The 23,781-nt window shown below is 34.2% G+C and overlaps 1 protein-coding gene across 3 annotated transcripts in view; it reads left to right on the forward strand.

Moving 5' to 3' along the window:
- FSTL5 (follistatin like 5) overlaps positions 1-23,781 on the forward strand; it is a gene marked incomplete at both ends in the record, with an annotated part of 543,379 nt that overhangs the window by 397,162 nt on the left and 122,436 nt on the right. The gene's annotated exons all lie outside the window — the stretch shown is intronic.

Here is a 23,781-nt window from a genome sequence, read left to right on the forward strand (position 1 = left end):
TATGCAGGCCTCTCACTGTTTTGGCCTCTCCCATTGCAGAGCACAGGCTCCGGATGCGCAGGCTCAGCAGCCATGGCTCACGGGCCCAGCTGCTCCGCGGCATGTGGGATCTTCCCAGACCAGGGTATGAACCCGTGTCCCCTGCATCGGCAGGCAGACTCTCAACCACTGCGCCACCAGGGAAGCCCTACTTTTTAATGTTTTCTATTTTTAGTAATTATTTTTATTTCAATAAATTTTATTTTATTTTATTTATTTTTTCTTTCTTTCTTTCTTTTTTTTCTCCCTTTTCTTCTGAGCTGTATGGCTGACAGGATCTTTTTGCTCTGGCTATGTGTCAGGCCTATGCCTCTGAGGTGGGAGAACCGAGTTCAGGACATTGGTCCACCAGAGACCTCTCAGCCCCATGTAATATCAAATGGTGAAAGCTCTACCAGAGATCTCCATCTCAATGCTAAGAACCAACTCCACTCAAAGACCAGCAAGGGACAGTGCTGGACACCCTATGTGAAATAACTAGCAAGACAGGAACACAGCCTCACCCAATAGCAGAGAGGCTGCCTAAAATCATTATAATGTCACAGACACCCGAAAACACACCACTGGATGTGGTCCTGCCCACCAGAAAGACAAGATCCAGCCTCATCCTCCAGAACACAGGCACCAGTCCCCTCCACGAGGAAGCCTACACAACCCACCGAACCAACCTTAGCCACTGGGGGCAGACACCAAAAACAACAGGAACTATGAATGTGCAGCCTGCGAAAAGGAGACCCCAAACACAGTAAGTTAATCAAAATGAAAAGAAACAGAAACACACAGCAGCTAAAGGATCAAGGTAAAAACCCACCAGACAAAGAAAATGAAGAGGAAATAGGCAGTCTACCTGAAAAGGAATTCAGAGTAATGATAGTAAAGATGCTCCAAAATCTTGGAAATAGAATGGAGAAAATACAAGAAACATTTAACAAGTACCTAGAAGAACTAAACAGTAAACAAACAATGATGAACAACACAATAAATGAAATTAAAAATTTTCTAGAAGGAATCAATAGCAGAATAACTGAGGCAGAAGAATGGATAAGTGACTTGGAAGATAAAATAGTGGAAAAAACTACTGCAGAGCAGAATAAAAAAAGAATGACAAGAATTGAGGACAGTCTCATAGACGTCTGGGACAACAATAAATGCACCAACATTCAAATTATAGCAATCTCAGAAGAAGAAGGGATAAAGAAAGGGACTGAGAAAATATTTGAAGAGATTACAGTAGAACACTTCCCTAATATGGGAAAGGAAAGAGTCAGTCAAGTCCAGGAAGCACAGAGAGTCCCATACAGGATAAATCCAAGGAGAAACATGCCAAGACACAAAAAAATAAAACTATCAAAAATTAAATACAAAAAACACAAAATATTAAAAGCAGAAAGTGAAAAACAACAAATAACATATAAGGGAAACACTGTAAGGTTAACAGCAGATCATATAGCAGAAATGCTGCAAGCCAGAAGGAAGCGACAGGACGTCCTTAGAGTGATGAAAGGGAAAAACCTACAACCAAGATTACTCTACCCAGCAAGGATCTCATTCAGATTCGATGCAGAAATTAAAACCTTTAGAGACAAGCAAAAGCTAAGAGAATTCACCACCACCAAACCAGCACTAAAACAAATGCTAAAGGAACATCTCTAGGCAGGAAACACAAAGGAAGGAAAAGACCTATAATAACAAACCCAAAACAATTAAGAAAAGGGTAATAGGACCATACATATCAATAATTATGTTAAGTGTAAATAGATTAAATGCTCCAACCAAAAGACATAGACTGGCTGAATGGATACAAAAAGAAGACCTGTATATATGCTGTCTACAAGAGACCCACTTCAGACCTAAGGACACATACTGACTGAAAGTGAGGGTATGGAAAAAGATATTCAATGCAAATGGAAATCAAAAGAAAGCTGGAGTAGCAATTCTCAAATCAGACAAAATCGACTTTAAAATAAAGACTATTACAAGAGACAAAGAAGGACACTACATAATGATGAAGGGATCAATCCAAGAAGACGATAGAACAATTGTAAATATTTATGCACCCAACATAGGAGCACCTCAATACATAAGGCAAATACTAACAGCCATAAAAGGGGAAATCGACAGTAACACAATCATAGTAGGGGACTTTAATACCCCACTTTCAACAAGGGACAGATCATCCCAAATGAAAATAAATAAGGAAACACAAGCTTTAAATGATACATTAAACAAGATGGACTTAATTGATATTTATAGGACATTCCATCCAAAAACAACAGAATGTACTTTCATCTCAAGTGCTCATGGAACATTTTCCAGGATAGATCATATCTTGGGTCACAGATCAAGCCTTGATAAATTTTAAAAAATTGAAATCATATCAAGTATTTTTTCTGACCACAACACTATGAGACTAGATAGCAATTACAGGAAAAATTCTGTAAAAATTACAAACATATGGAGGCTAAACAATACACTACTTAATAACCAAGAGATCACTGAAGAAATCAAAGAGGAAATCAAAAAATACTGAGAAACAAATGACAATGAAAACACAACAACCCAAAAATTATGGAATGCAGCAAAAGCAGTTCTAAGAAGGAAGTTTACAGCAATACAATCCTACATTAAGAAATAAGAAACATCTCAAATAAACAACCTAACCTTACACCTAAAGCAATTAGAGAAACAAGAACAAAACACCCCAAAAATTAGCAAGAGGAAAGAAATCATAAATATCAGATCAGAAATAAATGAATAAGAAATGAAGGAAACAGGGCTTCCCTGATGGTGCAGTGGTTGAGAGTCTGCCTGCCGATGCAGGGGACACGGGTTCGTGCCCTGGTCCGGGAAGATCCCACATGCCGCAGAGCGGCTGGGCTCGTGAGCCATGGCCGCTGAGCCTGCGCGTCCGGAGCCTGTGCTCTGCAATGGGAGAGGCCACAACAGTGAGAGGCCCACATACTGCAAAAAAAAAAAAAAAAAAGAAAGAAAGAAAGAAAAAAAGAAATGAAAGAAACAATAGGAAATATCAATAAAACTAATAGCTGCTTCTTTGCGAAGATAAAAGAAATTGCTAAACAATTAGCCAGACTCATCAGGAATAAAAGGGAGAAGACTCAAATCAATAGAATTAGAAATGAAAACAGAGACATAACAACTGACACTGCAGAAATACAAAGGATCATGAGAGACAACTGCAAGCAGTTATATGCCAATAAAATGGACAACCTGGAAGAAATGGACAAATTCGTAGAAAAGCACAACCTTCTGAGACTGAATCAGGAAGAAATAGAAAATATGAACAGACCAATCACTGAAATTGAGACTGTGATTAAAAATGTTCCAACAAACAAAAGCCTGAGACCAGAAGTGTTCACAAGCGAATTCTATCAAACATTTAGAGAAGAGCTAACACCTATCCTTCTCAAACTCTTCCAAAAAATAGCAGAGGAAAGGACACTCCCCAACTCATTCTATGAGGCCACCATCACCCTTATACCAAAACCAGAAAAAGATGTCACAAAGAAAGAAAACTACAGGCCAATATCACTGATGAACTTAGATGCAAAAATCCTCAACAAAATATTAGCAAACAGAATCCAACAGCACATTAAAAGGATCTTACACCATGATCAAGTGGAGTTTATCTCAGGAATGCAAGGATTCTTCAATATCTGCATATCAATCAAATGTGATACATCGTATTAACAAACTGAAGAATAAAAACCATATACCCATCTCAATAGATGCAGGAAAAACTTTCCACAAAATTACACAGCCATTTATGATAAAAACCCTCCAGAAAGCAGGCCTAGAGGGAACTTTTCTCAACATAATAAAGGCCATATATGACAAACCCATAGCCAACATCATTCTCAATAGTGGAAAACTGAAACCATTTCCACTAAAATCAGGAAGAAGACAAGGTTGCCCACTCTCATCACTATTATTCAACATAGTTTTGGAAGTTTTAGTGACAGCAATCAGAGAAGAGAAAGAAATAACAGGAATCTAAATGGGAAAAGTACTAAAGCTGTTAATATTTACAGACTACATGATACTATACCTAGAGAATCCTAAAGATGCTACCAGAAAACTACTAGCACTAAACAATGAATTTGGTAAAGTAGCAGGATACAAAATTAATGCACAGAAATCTCTGACATTCCTGTACACTAATGATGAAAAATCTGAAAGAGAAATTAAAGAAACACTCCCATTTACCACTGCAACACAAAGAGTAAAATACCTAGGAATAAACCCACCTAAGGAGACAAAAGACCTGTATGTGAAAACTATAAGGCACCGATGAAAGAAATTAAATATGATACCAACAGATGGAGAGATATACCATGTTCTTGGATTGGAAGTGTCAACATTGTGAGAATGACATACGACCCAAAGCAAGCTGCAGATTGAATGCAATCCCTAACAAACCACCACTGGCATTTTTCACAGAACCAGAACAAATAATTTCACAATTTGTATGGAAACACAAAAGACTCCGAATAGCCAAAGCAATCTTGAGAAAGAAAAACGGAGCTGGAGGAATCAGGCTACCTGACTTCAGACTATACTACAAAGCTACATTAATCAAGACAGTATGGTCCTGTCTCAAAAACAGAAATATAGATCAATGGAACAGAATAGAAAGCCCAGAGATAAACCCACTCACATATGGTCACCTTATTTTTGGTAAAGGAAACAAGAGTATACAATGGAGAAAAGACAGGCTCTTCAATAAGTGGTGCTGGGAAAACAGGACAGCTATATGTAAAATATTAAAATTAGAACACTCCCTCACACCATACACAAAAATAAACTCAGAATGGATTAAACACCTAAATGTAAGGCCAGACACTATCAAACTCTTAGAGGAAAACATAGGCAGAACACTCTATGACACAAATCCAGCAAGATCCTTTTTGACCCACCTCCTAGAGAAATGGAAATAAAAACAAAAATAAACAAACTGGACCTAATGAAACTTAAAAGCTTTTTGCACAGCAAAGGAAACCATAAACAAGACAAAAAGAGAACCCTCAGAATGGGGAAAATATTTGCAAATGAAACAACTGACAAAGGATTAATCTCCAAAATATACAAGCAGTTCACGCAGCTCAATATCAAAAAAAAAAAAAAAAAAAAATCCCCAAATAGGCAGAAGACCTAAATAGAAATTTCTCCAAAGAAGATATACAGATTGTCAACAAACACATGAAAGGATGCTCACATCACTAATCATTAAAGAAATGCAAATCAAAACTACAATGAGGTATCACCTCACACCAGTCAAAATGGCAGTCATCGAAAAATCTACAGACAATAAAAGCTGGAGAGGGTATGGGGAAAAGGGAGCCCTCTTGCACTGTTGATGGGAATGTAAATTGATACAGCCACTATGGAGTACAGTTTGGAGGTTACTTAAAAAAATAACTACCATACAACCCAACAGTCCAACCACTGGGTATATGCCCTGAGAAAACCATAATTCAAAAAGAGACATGCAGGGTTTCCCTGGTGGCGCAGAGGTTGAGAGTCCGCCTGCCGATGCAGGGGACGCGGGTTCGTGCCCCGGTCTGGGAGGATCCCACGTGCCGCGGAGCGGCTGGGCCCGTGAGCTATGGCCGCTGAGCCTGCGCGTCCGGAGCCTGTGCTCCGCAACGGGAAAGGCCACAACAGTGAGAGGCCCACATACCACAAAAAAAAAAAAAAAAAAAAAAAAAAAAAAAGAGACATGTACTGCAATGTTCATTGCAGCACTATTTACAATAGCCAGAACATGGAAGCAACCTAAGTGTTCATTGACAGATGAATGGATAAACAAGATGTGGCACATATATAAAATGGTATATTACTTAGCCATAAAAAGAAACGAAATTGAGTTATTTGTAGTGAGGTGGATGGACCTAGAGTCTGTCATACTGAGTGAAGTAAGTCAGGAAGAGAAAAACAAATACTGTATGCTAACACATATATATGGAATCTAAAGAAAAAAAAAAGAAAAAAGATGGGTTCTGAAGAACCGAGGGGCAGGACAAGAATAAAGACGTAGACATAGAGAATGGACTTGAGGGCATGGGGAGGGTTAAGGGTAAGTTGGGACGCAGTGAGAGAGTGGCATGGATTTATATACACTACCAAATGTAAAATAGATAGCTAGTGGGAAGCAGCTGCATAGCACAGGGAGATCAACTCGGTGCTTTGTGACCACCTAGTGGGGGGGATAGGAGGGTGGGAGGGAGACACAAGAGGGAGGAGATATGGGGATATGAAACATGTATATGTATAGCTGCTTTACTTTGTTATAAAGCAGAAACTAATGCACTATTGTAAAGCAATTAAACTCCAAAAAAGACGTTAAAAAAAAAACCTAGCATCTACTTAAGATAGATTTGTGGAAACTGAACCCTCATATACTGGTTACTTTTGGGAGATGGGATTCCTACAAACATTAGTTTAGTAACCTAGCATTACCTATCCAATTTTAAATTCATGTATTTTTTTAATGTAGCAATTATTTGATTCAGCTAATCTAAAAAAATGAAAGCAACAGTATATAAGTAGAAGGATGGTCTTTGTGCACAAATGCATATAATAGTGTAAAACTGTGACTCCAGAATCATCAATATTAAAATTGATGAATAAATTATCATAAAGTCATAATGTGAAATATTAATATAGTAAATATAATAAGCTAATTTACATATATTGTCCGAAAATATGTCTAAGATATCTGACGTGAAAGAAATCCAAAGAAATATTTAGAGAATAAGTTCATACTAGGAAACCAAATTGTGAATATATATTGTAAAAGGACAGAAGTAAAACTTAGACTACATTGGAAAGTTAAAACTGTTCATATCAGAAATCTGTGGTGAGGGAGACAATCATGCTTTTCTATATTATGTACTTAAAAAATAAATATGTGGTACATTAGGAAATCAATAATATGGAACAAATTAAAAAGAGATAAATTATAGTTAACATGAATGAGTAATTTATATTTTCCAGCATTTTTTAAATGACTTTTCTATATATGTGATCTCTTTTTTTTTTGTTTAACTCAAAAATCTTTGGAGGTAATTTTTATTAGTATGCTAATTTGATTGTTGAAGAAATAGACTCAGAAACCTTAGGAAGTTTCCAGGTACACGTGGTACACGTGGCTGTATGGTTGAACGTGGACCTCCAGCCCTGATTGGTCTGGTTTCATGTGGTCCATGGACTTGGATAAGACAAGAATGGAGTTTGACTGTGGCTCTATGAGTAAAATCAACAGGTTTATACTAGAGGATAAACAACACAAAACTAGGACACTGTCCATTAAGTTAGGGGATATTCTGAAAATTATTAAAGGCATTGTCTAAAAGAACATAATTTTCTTCTGTTTAGAGTTAGCAAATTTATATTTATGCCACGATTTTGTTTTACACATGAAAAATTAAAACAAAAATCCTATTCAACTTAACAAAGAAAACTGATGAAAATTAAATAATAACTTGTTTTAAAAGAAATAGTCACGTATATTCTCTTTGTTTAATAAGCATCATGATAACTATGATTCCTACATAATTTTTAAGGCTACAGTGTTATTTGTAATTTTGTAACTTAAGGATTTCTTTTGACATTTGTCATGGTTAAACTATACATAACATAATACTTGTTCAAAACAAAGTTTACTGCTGCTTTATTCAAGAGTGTCTTTTCAAATGAAGTATCTGCATATTTTTAATAAATAACATTATATCTTACTTTTACATGACTATCTCCAGCTACAGGTAATTTGCATTTACAATTTCCAAAAGCTCATCCTGCAGTTAGGAAATTATATTTATAATCCTCAGTATGTTAGCATATATAAAAATTGTTCTAAGATCAATTAGGTAGTTTCTTAAGAAATTACTTCATGTTGATAAAACTGGAGTTCAATTTATAGTAAAAATATATAGCTTACACGGAATTATAGACTAGCTAAGTTTTTACATAAATTAGTTTTCAATAAAAAACTCTGAACAAAATTATTTAATATTTGTAATTTTCATCATCTCTATTGAAAAGATTTTCATCCACTCTTGTACTAACAGTACTAACAGTTATCATGAATCCATTTCTCCATCTGCAAAGACATTTTATATTTTAAAGTACAATCACACACTACTTTATTATAATGTTCACTTTTCAAATGAAGAAACAGGAACTGAAAGAGTTGGACTAAGTCTCTGAAAATGACATAGCTGGTTAGTTCCAAGTTGTGATCTAAAATCTGTCTCCTGAGTAATCCTGTTTGATGCAAGGTGCTTTATATTTTAGAGTTTTACCATATTCTTCAAATTCTTTAATTTCTTACACAAATGACAGAAGAAGATAAGGCTAGCTGGAGTAATAGCTGTAAGAAAAATTATGAATTTTTCTAAATTCCAAAATCATATATATTTTTGCCACACATTTTAATTATATTGAATGAGCTACATTTTCCTTATCTTTTTAAGCTCTAACTAATGCAATTGATTTTTACTTCCCAGTCACACAAAAAATGTTTTTTTGCAGGGTGTACATACACTTACTAGTTCCTGTGACTAAGGGGGTGCAAATGTGATTGAGGAAAAGCTTAGAAGATACACCTGATCTGTTTGGAATTTTTCTGGATAAATTGTATTGTATTTAGATAGGGTTTATATTTGCATCTTTAATATTAAGCAGGTTGGCAAAATGTCTTGCTTTCATTTCCTTTTTCTCTAGTTTTGGCAGATATTGCTGATCGACTATAGTTTTCACTCTATCGAACTCATACATGGATTTAGGCTACCTGTAGTTTAGATCTCCAAGAAGTGCAATCACTTGGTATTGACTAGCGAAATTATATGCATTTGCCATTTCTCCTATGAAGCTTCGGTCATTCTGTTTGTAACAGGCAAAAAAAAATTATTTCTGGGAAGTGAAGTGTGTGGGTTTAGACACATAACATTTTCCTTCTGTCTTGGGTCTAGGAGTGGGTTGGGTACTTGCCATCCATTGTTTTCTTTAATCCATGTAATCCTAGAAATGGTTTCAAATTTTTTAAATGGGGAAAGTGAGACTCACAGAAATGATATTTTACTCCTTAGAGCATAAAGTAAGTGTTAGAAATGCATTCAAATTTTCAGATTTGGTGGGGTTACTATAATATATCCACTGTACAGTCCCTGCCTCAAATAATTAATTTGAGATATCTGGACAAATTATTTATATTATGTATATATTAAATCAAAGAAAATAAAGTCTAAGAAAAAAAAAGCATCCATCATGACAGCATTAAATTAATTTTTTTCACTAATTCTTCTTTTATTTTTTTCATAGATTTAGAAACACTGCATCCTATGTATTATTATTTTGAATACTTTAGTTTTATTTTGTGTTTCAGAGAGCATTTTTGAAAATGGTGGCTTTTGAGACTTTGAAATTGGGGATTAAAAGGGCCACTAATTTTAAAGATTAGTATAATAGATCTAAGTTAATTAAACTAGGATGAACTGCTGTCCCTTTCAAAATGGCTTAAACAGTTGTGATTTATTACAATACTGTAGGAAAAGAGGAAGATCTAATAATAAAAAAATCAGAAAAGTTTATGACCATAAAGTGTGTTGCTGTTAATTTATATTTTGCCTCTAACATTTGTTGCATCCTCTACACTTTTATGAAGGCTGCAATAATGTGATCAGAGAGTTTTATAATATTGACAAGAGGCAGTGTGAAAGTCATGAATATAAAAAGATTGCTTTGGGATAAAATTAAAGAGAAATTGATGGCTTTAATAATGTCAGAGACAAAAGGCAATGGACAAGCTCAGTAGCATTTAAAATATTTATTAAACCCAGTCTGTTATTTTTCATCGGAAAGTTGCTTTAATGACAAAGGAAGTCATAATACAAACAGAATAATCCACATGCCACTGTGAGTCAGCACTACTTCAGAGAGTCAGCACTACTTCAGAGGCATTTATATTCTTACCCGCAAGCTTTCTTACAACCTTTTCTAACAGTGCAGCTGTGTGAATAATTTGTGGAAGAGCACTGATAGAATCCTTCAAAAGAATACAAGATAATGACATCAAGAAAAGGAAAAAAATATCCAGCGTTTATTTGTTTACATTCCTGTGACCTGACAATTCACCTTAAATTCACTTTTGTTTTCAGTTAGAATGCAGTCACTGTATTGGGTCATTGATCTCTGCCTAACTCTAAAATCAGACTTCCAAAATACCCGGGATGTGCCATATTTTCCGATGTGCTATAGTGCAGCAACTTCTAAAGAAAGATCACAGAATGAAAGTTGAAGGATGAAAAAAGGCAGAGTTCAGTATTATAAGATATGTATTTTTTCCATTAGATCCTATCATTAGAAAGATTTTTAGATTAAAAAGATTCTCTTAGATCTTTGCTAATACTGAGAAAAACACTGATTTATTCTAGTTCAATAAAGTTATTATGGACTTTTGAGAAATATATCCATCGACCTTTATTACCCAGTTTTACGCCCATTATTATTATTAAATACTTCATGGTTTTGAGCTGATAAATGTTTATAACTGATTCTATGTAGACTCAGAGTTTCCAGGAATATAATTAAACTAGTTCTTTAACTTATTTAAATTTTTTTTAATTTAATATTTTTTTTAGTATCAGAACCCCATTTCCATTTCTAATTTCTATAACTGGTTAAAATATTAGCTTTATGTATGTATTCTTGGGGTAACTAGTCCTTCATATGTAGCATCCAATTATTTATACTTTATGCCCTAATAACTATTAAACTAAATAAAATGTTATCTATATTAGTTTAATTTAGTCTCATGGTGATACTGTTATTTTAACTGGGTGATAGAAATAATTCAGTTTCCTTGAGAAGTTACATCTATTTGAAATGAATTATTAGTACCTCTCCAAAAATACTATGAATGCACTGATGATTTATTTTACTTAGAAATAATTCAGTTTCCTTGAGAAGTTACATCTATTTGAAATGAATTATTAGTACCTCTCCAAAAATACTATGAATGCACTGATGATTTATTTTACTTTTACATTTTAAAATACAATTTTTCAAGGATCTCAAATACACCTTATCTATTCATATATGAAGCCCAATTCAGAATTTAGATTTAGATTTCAAGTAGTCACATTCCGCTAGACACTTCTCTGGAACCACTTATTTTGTGATCTACCAGATAAGACAATTTAGGCCAATTATTTCCCATGTTCCATTAGGCTAATTTCCAAACCTGGTTTCAGCATTCATTCAACATGTTAATATGTAAAACAACATGTGAGAGATGGAGAGAAAACGACACCTAGAACAACGTGCTACACTCAGAAGTTGCTCAGTAAATATTTGTAAATTATATCTTAAGACTCAAAATAAGTCAGATTTGGTACTTTTCTTAAATTTTATTCATGAACAAAATTCATATATTTGGATCTTCTTGTTTACCTTCCATTTTAAATGACAGAAACTTATTTGGTTATAGTTATAGAATAAAACTGAACAATATATAATCTCAACCATTTAACATGTTGTATACATATACATATACTATATTATTAAATATTGATATTATTTAACTTTATCTGATGATATCAAATAAAGCCAACCATTTAAATTGCTGAGATATTTTTGTGAAACATCCAATATCATAAGGAAATTTTCAGTGAGTAGACACCTTTAAATATTACCTTTTGTTTAAAATATGGGGAACTTTAAGGATTTTCATGGTAGTGCATGAAATTGGATTCTCAATACAATGTGGGAAACCTTTGGTGGTCCCTAAATTTCGTTTTTCCTGCACTGCCCAAATAAAGGAAAGACAAGTTCATAGGGTGCACTTCCTAACTAAAAACGATTGTAGCAAATGGCTTGAAATGTTCTCTGGGGGAGTACTGACTTTTTAATTCAGGCTGCCAGCAATCCTCATTTATATTTCATAATATGTATCCCAGGAAAATCAACTACTTTTAAATGTGTAGCTTGTCACTGAGGTTAAATAGTTGTTATGCCAATCACTTATCCTTCAAGTTTATAGGCGATATTTTTCAGACCATCATTTGATACCAGTGCACTAAATGAGAACCATATTATATGAGAGTATTATTATTTTTCCAAAGTATATATTACCTATTTGAGTATAAAACCTCTATATGACAAAAAAAATATTGTTGACTGTTTCCCTTTCAGTTCATGCACACATGTATCAATAAACTAAAAACCGGAATGCAGGGGGAAATTGAACATCTGATTTGAAAAGTTGTCCATTAGGGAGTATCAGAGAGAGTATAGATGACCCATATAATATCTGGTATTCTAACATGAATCATGAAGTGTCTGTTGTTATCACTGAGTTCGTTAATGTTCTTCCTTTCAATCTAATTTTCAAATATGTTTAAGTTGTCTCAAGTTTTTGCTATTCCAAAGAATGTTGCAAGAAGCATTGAGCCTTGGTTTTGACAAGATACACTTTCTCATATTAGATATTTATTGAGAGTACTTATCCATTTTTGGCTTTCTATATAAGTCTTTTTAAAAGGCTTATTTCCTAACTCCCTTGTTGTTAAGCCATTAGGGATTCGATCTGAGTTTTGATAGAGTCTCTTTACTCCAGATCTTAGAGTAATGTGGGTTTGCTGAGGAGTATATTAAAATATCTCCTTAAAACATTATTTGTTTGAACCTCCAATAAAATAAAATGCTACAAAAACTACTCAGTGTTAAGTATATTAAGAGCCTAAACATATGCTCTATGTCATCAGTAAAGCAGGTACAGAAATACTATGAGAGTTGGTTTTGAAATTTTATTTGCTATTTTATATTTTTATTTATTTATTTTCTCTCTTTTTTTGTTGTTGTTGTTTTTTTTTTTTTTGGTTTTTTTGTTTGTTTGTTTTCGTGGTACGTGGGCCTCTCACTGCTGTGCCCTCTCCCGCTGCGGAGCACAGGCTCCGGACGCGCAGGCTCAGCGGCCATGGCTCACAGGCCCAGCCGCTCCGCGGCACGTGGGATCTTCCCGGACCGGGGCATAAACCCGTGTCCCCTGAATCGGCAGGCGGACTCTCAACCACTGCGCCACCAGGGAAGCCCTATTTATTTTTTATTTTATTTTATTGAAGCTTAGTTGATTTACAGTGTTTCAGGTGTACAGCAAAGTGATTCAGTTTGTGCCATATATATATATATATATATATATATATATATGTATATATATGTATATATATATATACATATATTCTTTTTCAGATTCTTTTCCACTATAGTTTATTACAAGATATTGAATATAGATCCCTGTGCTATACAGTAGGTCCTTCTTTATCTATTTTATACATAGTAGTGTGTATCTGTTAATCGCAAATTCACAATTTATCTCTTCCCCCCCTTTCCCCTTTGGTGGTTACCAATATATATGCTATTTTAAAATAAGCCATTTAAGTAGTCATCAAGGGAAAAAATAAGAACTGAGTTTTACTCCCTATTGTTGTTGCCCATGCTGGTGTATGTGTGTGTGTGTGTTGAATTATAAATATTTATGAGAAGAAAGAGGGGTGTAGCAGAATTCTGGTACTCATAGCTTTGGAAGTCTATTCTTTGTCCACTCCTGAGACTATGAAAGGCAATACACATGGTCAAGTCCCAGCTGTGGAATCTAAGGATTATTGGGTCTCTGAGGACCCCTCCCTCACCCTTTCTTGTCTCTGTGTTATAGTTGACATGAGTCTGGCTTATTGATGTCTAGAGTATCTATAGCCAAAAAAGGGAACTAAGGGGACAGAAGAGTGATTGTTCTGATCTGGTGACTTCAACTAGTCTCTTGGTTTGCATTGCTTTTATAGTTTCAGTAGATCTTAAATTCTGACATTCACTGGTTAGTCAATAAAATGTGTGTGTGCAATAGCTCCTCCAGTCACTAGAAAGAAGAGTGGTGAAATTAACTTTGGGCTGAATTTGAGGCCCTAGGGAGAGTCTCAGGTTGGTTACCGACTTTGCATCTTTGACTGGCATTCTGATGGGTAAAACAAAAGAAATCAGGTAGTTCACAGTATACACATTAACCAAAGAGCAGGTTGGTGTAGGCTGTCAGAAGTTCAGAAATAACAGAATGAATCACCCACATAGTAATAAGTAAAAGTTTATTATACACACACCAAAAAGACAGTTTGCAAACCAGGAACACTCAAACCAAAATATGGAATGAGGCTCAAGGGTATATTGTTATAAAGCAGCTTATATAGTGAGAAAGCAGTGACTGTTTATTCTTCACAGTGTTTAGTTATAACATTAGAGTTTTCTTAAATGATAAGGAATTGGTTAGTGCTTACCTCATATCAACCTTGGGAAACAATTTGGGTTTTGCTTATGACTTCCAGAGGCATAAGCAAGAAATGATCCAAGTCAAGTTAGTGTTGCAAAATATGTTAAATTAAACTTTGCTTGTAATGACTAAGGTGGTTTTGTCTTTTCAGCGAGTTTTCACAACTGGTCTCCATTTGTTTTTTATTTTAACATGGTGAACACAACCTTTCTGTCCATTGTCTCTTGCTAAGATAGATCCTACAAAAAAGTCTTTTGAGAACTAGAATCTTTTTTCTTGTTTGCCAAACCATATTCTTACTAAGGCTAATGCAGGGCACATGTGCTCTCATGGTCATTCTGAATAACAAATGTCAAAGTCTGAGTGTGAAGAGGGGATAGGTGTGATAAACCTGTACCAGACACCCTGTGGATTACTTTCCCATGTGCTATGGTTCTTTACATATGTATATATAAAACATATACACATGATTTGCAAGATATGAATCTTTTCACTTTTATTATTCCATTTGATTTTCAAAACCTTTATAATATGATACAATATCCATTTTAGATATAAGAAAAAGAAGGTTCAAAAAGGTTTAAGCAAGTGCTCAATATCATATAAATATTGAGTAGCAGTGTGAGGATGCAAACTTATTTGTCTCAGTCTAAATGTCATTGAGTGACACCACATAAAGCCATGTTTTCATTATCATAGAAGTTTCCAAATATGAGGTCTGTAATTCACTTGAGAGTTTCATAAAAAACAAATATACAACTTAAATATTGTGTTATAAATGGTTCACTCTCCATTATTTAGAAAATTTACCTATCTAGAATAGCTTGTTTTCGGTATGAATACATTTAATATTTATATTAGAGCTAATTTATTAGCTTCTCCTGAAAAGAACAATATGCTTTTGCATATTAGAATTAAAGTGTCTAAATCATTTGTCCTAATGTACTCACATTCTCGTCTAACTCCCAAAAATCTAAGTTACAAGATCATTTGAGAATTATATAATTCATAGTCAATCATTGCATAATCCCTGAACCCTTCCACAAAGTGTAGATAATTGATACACATATGTTTATTGAATGAATGCAGAATTTCTCTCATAGCATTGTTGGTGGCAAATTGAGTAACTGACTCTCAAAACTAATGTATATGACATATATCTAACTACCCATGACACAACTCAAGTTCAAGAAGCACTCATTGAAATAATATATGATATTCACCCTTGTGCCTCAGCTATAAATACCTCCCTCACAGCCACATTCCCTTGTCCTCTTGTTATACTCCTAAAAACTCTTCAAAATCCAATTCATACACTCTCCTAAGGTGTGCTGTGTTGATCCCTCCTTTCTTTCTGCAGCCATCCTTATCAGCTTGACTGCAGGACATTAAGTATTGTCTTAGCATTATTTGTTCCTTGGTTTCCATTATCGAGCAGTGTATACTTGAGAGTATGAGCCTTGTCTTCTCATTCTGCATCAGTGTATCACTTTGCAGTTTGTCACAGATATTACGTAGTCTATCTATGACTATTTAATAAAATAAATAAAAGAATTCAGGTAAGAGGTATGCTATTTAGAAGATTTCTATACAAATTGGTTTAACTGACTGAGGAATGGGGAGACAAATGAGTAAAGAACTTCTGATGGCTGAAATCAACATAATGAAAACTAGAGGAGATGATAACTAAAGGGGCTACAGATGTGTTTTATTCCTCCATTAATTAGGTCTTATTTCATTTTTCTTAACAGTATTTTTTCAAAGAATATTTTAGAATTTTCTTGCAAGGGACTTGGACAGCATTTATTGATTAGATATATTCATATATATGTAACATATTTGTTGTTTTACAAAATCACATTATTTAAGATACTTTGTTGCTGATATTTACAAATATAATTAACTTGTATCATGGAAGCTTACTAAATTTACTTGTTCTGACAATTCATCCGTAGATTCTTTTGCATTTTGTTTTACTCAATCATCTACAAATGTTGGCTATATATTTTAAGAAATCCTTTGTCATAATAAGGAAAATACTTGCTCATTTTTGTGTGCTAAAAGTAAATGACTTTTCTGCAGCTATTGAGAAGATCACCCAGTTTTTCTCCTTTAGACTATCTATGTGGTAAATTATATTGAGTGATTTTTTCAATATCTATAATAAAACAAATATCTTATGGCTTACTATCATTTTTATATTCTGCTGGATTTTGTTTGACAGTATATTCTGGAGACTTTTAAAATCTATTTTTGTAAATGAAATTGACCAATAAATATTCTTTTAAATAATACCCTTGTCATATTTTGGTATTAAGCTTATATTGCTCTCAACTGTTGGAGATTTTATTTATCTATGAGCACATAATAAATTACTGTAAAACAGTGGATTTAAACAACAAACCTTTATTATCTTTTGAGATAAAAAGAGATGAGGTAATAAATAGAGAAATTAGATTTTTAAAAAATTGAGAAAAGCTTAGCTAGGTGGCCCTGGCATGAAGTCTTTTCTGAGGTTGTAGTCAACATTTTGACCAGAACTGTAGTGATCTGAAAGCTTGCTGAGGGCTGGAGGATTTACTTTCAGGATGGCACCTTCACATGACTGTTGGTTCCTTGCTGGTTGTTGGCATGGGACCTTTCTCTGTCACCTGACATATAAGCATTTCCATAAGGCTGGTAAAGATACTCATATCTTTAAGACATGACAGCTAACTTCCCCAATAGCAAGTGATGCAAAGAGCTAGAAAGATGCCGCAGTACCTTTTATAATATTGCATACCTTGCACCATCACTTGACCATATTCCTTTCATTAACAGTGAGTTGTTAAATCCGACACACATGTAAGATGAGGAGGATTTGTCTCCACCTTTTGAAGAGAGGAGTATCAGTGGATTTGTACAGATATTTTTAAACTACCAAAGAAACCCCACGCCTTTTTCTGTTCTCTAGAAGTGTTTATATAAGATTGGTGTTATTTCTTATTTAGATTGGGTCATTCTACAGTTCTCTTTGAAAAAAGGATTTTAATAATGTATTAATTTTTTCTAATGTAATCAGACTTTCTAGATTTTATAATACTTTTTGTACAGGTTGGCCAGAAGTTTATGTTTCTAGAAATGTGTTCATTTTATTTAAAGTTACTTATTAGCATGAAGTTGATTATAATTTTTCATTAGTTTCCAGCATTTCTGTAAGAATTTAGCTGTTAGTCTGACTTTCCTTCTTTTGTGTGTCATTTTTTTTCCTGGGATTATTTTTTACGATTTTTCTCTTTTTTCTTTGTTGTTCTATAGTTTCACTATAAAGTGTACAGGTGACCAGAAATTTAAGTTCTCTTCAGAAAGATGATTGAACAGAATTGATAAGAATTACATATCCAACATTATTGGAAGCAGAAAGTTCTCAACTGATCCAGACATCACATTTAGTTTACTGATTCTCTCTTCTGTTGTGTCTAATTCATCCCACCCCCTTCCCCCTTGCTATCCATACATTTGTTCTCTACATCTGTGTCTCTATTTCTGCTTTGTAAATAAGATCATCTACACCAATATTTTCAGATTCCACATATATGTGTTAATATACATATTTGTTTTTCTCTTTCTGACTTACTTCACTCTGTATTACACTCTCTAGTTTCATCCACGTCTCTACAAATGACACAATTTCATTCCTTTTTATGGTTGAGTAATATTTCATTGTATATATGTACCACATCTTCTTTATCCATTCCTCTGTTGATGGACATTTAGGTTGTTTCCATGTCATGGCTATTGCAAATAGTGCTGCAATGAACATTGGGGTGCATGTGTCTTTTTGAATTATGGTTTTCTCTGAGTATATGCCCAGTAGTGGGATTGCTGGGTCACATGGTAGTTCTATTTTTAGTTTTTTAAGGAACCTCCATACTGTTCTCCATAGTGGCTATATCAATTTACATTCCCACCAACAGTGCAAGAGAGTTCCCTTTTGTCCACACCTTCTCCAGCATTTATTGTTTGTAAATTTTGTAATGATGGCCATTCTGACTGGTGTGAGGTGATACCTCATCGTAGTTTTGATTTGCATTTCTCTAATAATTAGTGGTGTTGAGTATTTTTTCATGTGTTTGTTGGCCTATTTGGAGAAATATCTATTTAGGTCTTCCACCCATTTTTTGATTAGGTTGTTTGTTTTTTTTAATATTGAGCTTCATGAGCTATTTGTATATTTCAGAGATTAATCCTTTGTCCATTGCTGCATTTGCAAATATTCTCTCCCATTCTGAGAGTTGTCTTTTTGTCTTGTTTATGGTTTCCTTTGCTGTGCAAAAGATTTTAAGTTTAATTAGGTCCCATTTGTTTTTTTGTTTTGTTTTGTTTTTATTCTCATTACTCTAGGAGGTGAGTCATAAAAGATCTTATTGCCATTTATGTCAAAGAGTGTTCTGCCTATGTTTTTCTCTAAGGGTTTTATAGTGTCTGGTTTACAGTGTCTGTTTATAGTGTCTGTAAGGTTTACGTTTAGGTCTTCAATCATTTTGAATTTATTTTTGTGTATGGTGTTAGGGAATGTTCTAATTTCATTCTTTTACATGTGGCTGTCCAGTTTTCCCAGCGCTACTTATTGAAGAGGCTGTCTTTTCTCCATTGTATATTCTGGCCTCCTTTGTCATAGATTAGGTGACCATAGTCACTTGGGTTAAGCTCTAGGCTTTATATACTGTTCCACTGATCTATATTTCTGTTATTGTGCCAGTACCATACTGTCTTCATTACTGTAGCTTTGTAGTATAGTCTAAAGTCAGGAGGCCTGATTCCTCCAGCTCCGTTTTTCTTTTTCAAGTTTGCTTTGGCTCCTAGGGATCTTTTGTGTTTCCATACAAATTGTAAAATTTTGTGTTCTAGTTCTGTGAAAAATGACATTGGTAATTTGATAGGGATTTCATTGAATCTGTAGATTGATTTGGGTAATATAGTCATGTTCACAATATTGATTCTTCCAATCCAGGAACATGGTATATCTCTCCATCTATTTGTGTCATCTTTGATTTGCTTCATCAGTATCTTATAGTTTTCTGTATACGGGCCTTTTGCCTCCTTAGGTAGGTTTATTCCTAGGTATTTTTTTTCTTTTTATTGCAAAGGTAAATGAGATTGTTTCATTAATTTCTCTTTCTGATCTTTTATTGTTAGTGTATAGGAATGCAAGTGATTTCTGTATATATTTTTTTTGGAGCCTGCAACTTTACTAAATTCATTGATTCACTCTAGTAGTTTTCTGCTGGCAACTTGAGGATTTTCTATGTATAGTATCTTGTCATCTACAAACAGTAACAGATTTACTTGTTCTTTTCCAATTTGCATTCCTGTTACTTCTTTTTCTTCTCTGATTGCCCTGGCTACGGCTTGCAAGCCATCACGTTTTTAAAGTTAGTGATATGTGTGTGTGTGTGTGTGTGTGTGTGTGTGTGTGTGTGTGTATAATTTGAGATAAATTTTCTTTTTACCACAAATTAATTCAGCATGTGTGTTTTTTAAAGAAAGTTTTTTACCCAATCAAAATACAATTATCAAATCAGTAAGTATAACATTGATAGAATCTCATTATCTAGTTTACAGTCCATATTGACTTGTTGGCAACCTCCCCAATAATAGCTTTATAACTAATTTTTCCTGGTCCAGCATCCATTCTGGATTTCACATTGCATTCAGTTAATATTCCTGTTTAGTGTCTTTTAAGCTAGAAACTTTCTTCAGCCTTTCTTTGTCTTTCTTTTCTTTTTTATCAAGGTAAAATTCACATAACATTGAACAATTTTAAAGTGTACCATTCTGTAGTTTATAGGACATTTAAAATGTTATGCAACCATCTCACTATCTACTCCCCAAACATTTTCATCAACGCCAGAATACACCTCATAGCCATCAAGCAGTCATTTCGCATTTCTCCTTCCCCTCAGCCCCTGAAAACCACTAATCCGCTTTTTATCCTGGTGGATTTACCCATTCTGGATGTTTCATGTAAATGGACTCATACAATATGTCGCCTTATGTGTCACACTTCTTTCACTTAGGGTAATATCTGAGCATATTATATTGTAGCATATATCAGTACTTCTTTCTTTTTATTGCCAAATAATATTTTATCGTAAGGATAAACCACATTTTATTTTTCTGTTTATCAGTTGATAGTTGTTTTTGTAATTTCCACCTTTTGGTTATCATAAACATTCAGGTACATGTTTGTTATGGAAAACCTGTTTCAATTATGTATACAAACCTAGGCTTGGAATTGCTTGATCACGTGATGATTCCATGTGTGGACCACCAGTGTCTTCCACAGTGGTTACATCATTTTATATTCCTACCACGGATGTTCAAGTGTTCCAATTTCTGCCTTTTGTTTTGTTGTTTAATAGCATCCTAGTGGGTATGAGTGGTATCACATTGTGATTTTAATTTGCCTTTCCAGTGATGACTAGCGAATTTTGATATCTTTTCATGTGCTTATTGGCTATTGGCATGCCTTCTTTATGGAGACATGTCTATTCAAGTCCTTAGCCCACATTTGAATTGGATTCTATGGTGTTTTTTTAGCCTTTTTTTTTTCCTGAGTGAAAACATTTAAGTTCTATTCTCCTAGCAAGTTTCAGTTATACCCTACAGTGTTATAAACTATAGTCACCATGTTATTTGTTAAATCCTCAGACCTTATTCATCCTATAACTGACGATTTGTACCTTTTTCCCAACTTCTCCTTATTCTCTCCACCTCCCTGCCCCTGACAACCACTTTTCTACCCTCTGCTTCTATGAGGTCAACTTTTTTTTTTTTAATTCCCCATATAAGTTATACCATGGAGTATTTTTTTTGCTCTGTCTGGCTTATTTCACTTAGGATAATGCCCTCCAGGTTTATCCATGTTGTTGCAAATGACAAGGTTTCCTTTTTTTTTTTTTTTGTGGTATGTGGGCCTCTCACTGTTTTGGCCTCTCCCGTTGTGGAGCACAGGCTCCAGACGTGCAGGCTTAGCGGCCATGGCTCACGGGCCCAGCCGCTCCATGGTATGTGGGATCTTCCCAGACCAGGGCATGAACCCGTGTCCCCTGCATCTGCAGGCAGACTCCCAACCACTGTGCCACCAGGGAAGCCCAGGGTTTCCTTTTCTTTTAAGGCTAACTAATATTCATATATATATATATATATATATATATATATATATATATATATATAATAGTTTCTTTTCTCTTATCAATTGGAGGAAACTTATGTAGGTTGTTTCCATATTTTGGCTACTGTGAATAATGTTACTGTAAACATAAGGAAGATGTTCAAACATATAGCTATCTCTTTGAGATAATAATTTTGTTTCCTTTGGATATATACCCTGAAGTGGGATCACTGGATCATGAGGTATATGTATTTGTATTTATGTATGTGTATATATACATATATGAATATGAATCATATATATAATTCATATTATATGAATATAATTATACATATATGAATTATATAAATAATTCATATATCAATATATATAATTCATAGTATATTCATATGTATACTAAGAATCTTATATATATATATATATATAATTTTTTTGCCATTGGAAATGCAGACAAGTCAAATTAGGAACATACTTGTTTTTAGTACCCATCAGATTTTCTTTCTTATTGGCTAAATTCAGTGGCTGTTACAGACCACAATCAGCCAGGTTGGTTTAGGGCAAACTGAAATGTAGAGATCATTGGCCCAGGAGTCAGACCTCCCTTGATTTTGGCCTCAACTCGGGACTCTAATAATCTTTGTGACTTGGGGATGCCATTAACCTCTCTGTGACTCATCTTCAAATCAACATGGCTACAAAGCATTCAGCACATTCCATAACATCTATATTATAGTTTTCACTCTAAAGGTACTGCTACTGAAGTTATCACCAGAGTAACTGCTGCATATTACAGAAGAGACATAAATCAAATCTCAGTTTTCCTGATGAGAATATTGAGGCTAAAGTTCAGAAGGAATCCATATTAGTTAAGGCTTACTTAAGCAGAAAGGGGTAATTTATTGACTTGGAAATTGATCCATTTTTAATTTATTGAGGAACCTCCATACTGTTCTCCATAGTGGCTGCACCTGTTTACATTCCTACCAACAGTGTACAAGGGTTCTTTTTTCTCCCCATCCTCACCAGCATTTGTTACCTAATCTTTTTGATAATACACATCCTAACAGATATAAAGTGGTAACTCATTGTGGTTTTGATTTGCATTTCCCTGATGATCAGTGACGTGGAGCACCTTGTCATGAACCTGTTAGCTATTGTATATCTTTGGGAAAATGTCTATTTTCGTCCTTTGTCCATTTTAAAATTCTTTTTCTATTAAGTTGTATGACTTTTTGGTATATTTTGGATATTAACTCCTTATCAGATAGTGGTTTACAGATATTTTCTCCCATTCTGTAAGTTGCCTTTCCACTTCTTTGTTGGTGTCCTTTGCTGTGCAGAAGGGGGCTATTTGTCTTTTAGTTGCTGAGTTGTAAGAGTTCATTGTATGTTCTGGATACCAGGCTCATATCAGATATCATCTGCAATATTTTCCTGTTTTGTCAGTTGTATTTACACTGTTTCCTGGCATCCTTGTCAAAAATCAATTGACCATAGATGTATGAGTTTATCTCTGTGCTCCTTATTCTAATTCCATAGAAGTATATTTTTATCTTATTGCCAGTACCACATTATTTTGATTACTATACCTTTGTAATATGATTGGGAATCAGGAGATATGAGAACTCCAGTTTCATTCTACTTTTTCAGTATTGTTTCAGCTCTTTGGAGCCCCTTGTAATTCCATATGACTCTGAGGATTAGCTCTTCCATTTCTACAAAAAAAAAATGCGGTTAGGAATTTTGATAGTGATTACATTGTATCTATAAATCAATTTTGCAGTATTGTGTGTCATCTTACCAAATCTTATTATCTCACCAATTAATTATTCAATCCATGAACACATGGTGTCTTTCTGTTGATTTAGGTTTTATTTAAGTTCTTTCAACATGTTTTGTACTGTTCAATGTAAAAGTCTCTCACCTTCTTGGTGAAACTTATTCCTAAATATTTTATTTTTGGTTGTACTGTAAGTGGAATTGTTATCTTAATTTCTAAAAGATGCTATAGTAAGGAAAAAGTTTTTTCTTCTCTCCCAATTATATATTTGTTCATTTATTTATGTTACTGAATTCATAGAGTCTTGTTTGATTCTTTATACTCCTTTATAATTGATAATTATCTCAATGCTCAAATTATTTCAGATTTGGTGAATGAGAGCCCTTTTAAACTGGTTTTGTATTTTTTGATATGTTTCTGTCATTCCTTAAGGACTTCTTTAGTTATTGAATCAAGATATCCCAGGCTCAG

The sequence above is a fragment of the Hyperoodon ampullatus genome, assembly GCF_949752795.1.
Source record: "Hyperoodon ampullatus genome assembly, chromosome: 1".
NCBI lineage: Eukaryota > Metazoa > Chordata > Mammalia > Artiodactyla > Ziphiidae > Hyperoodon > Hyperoodon ampullatus.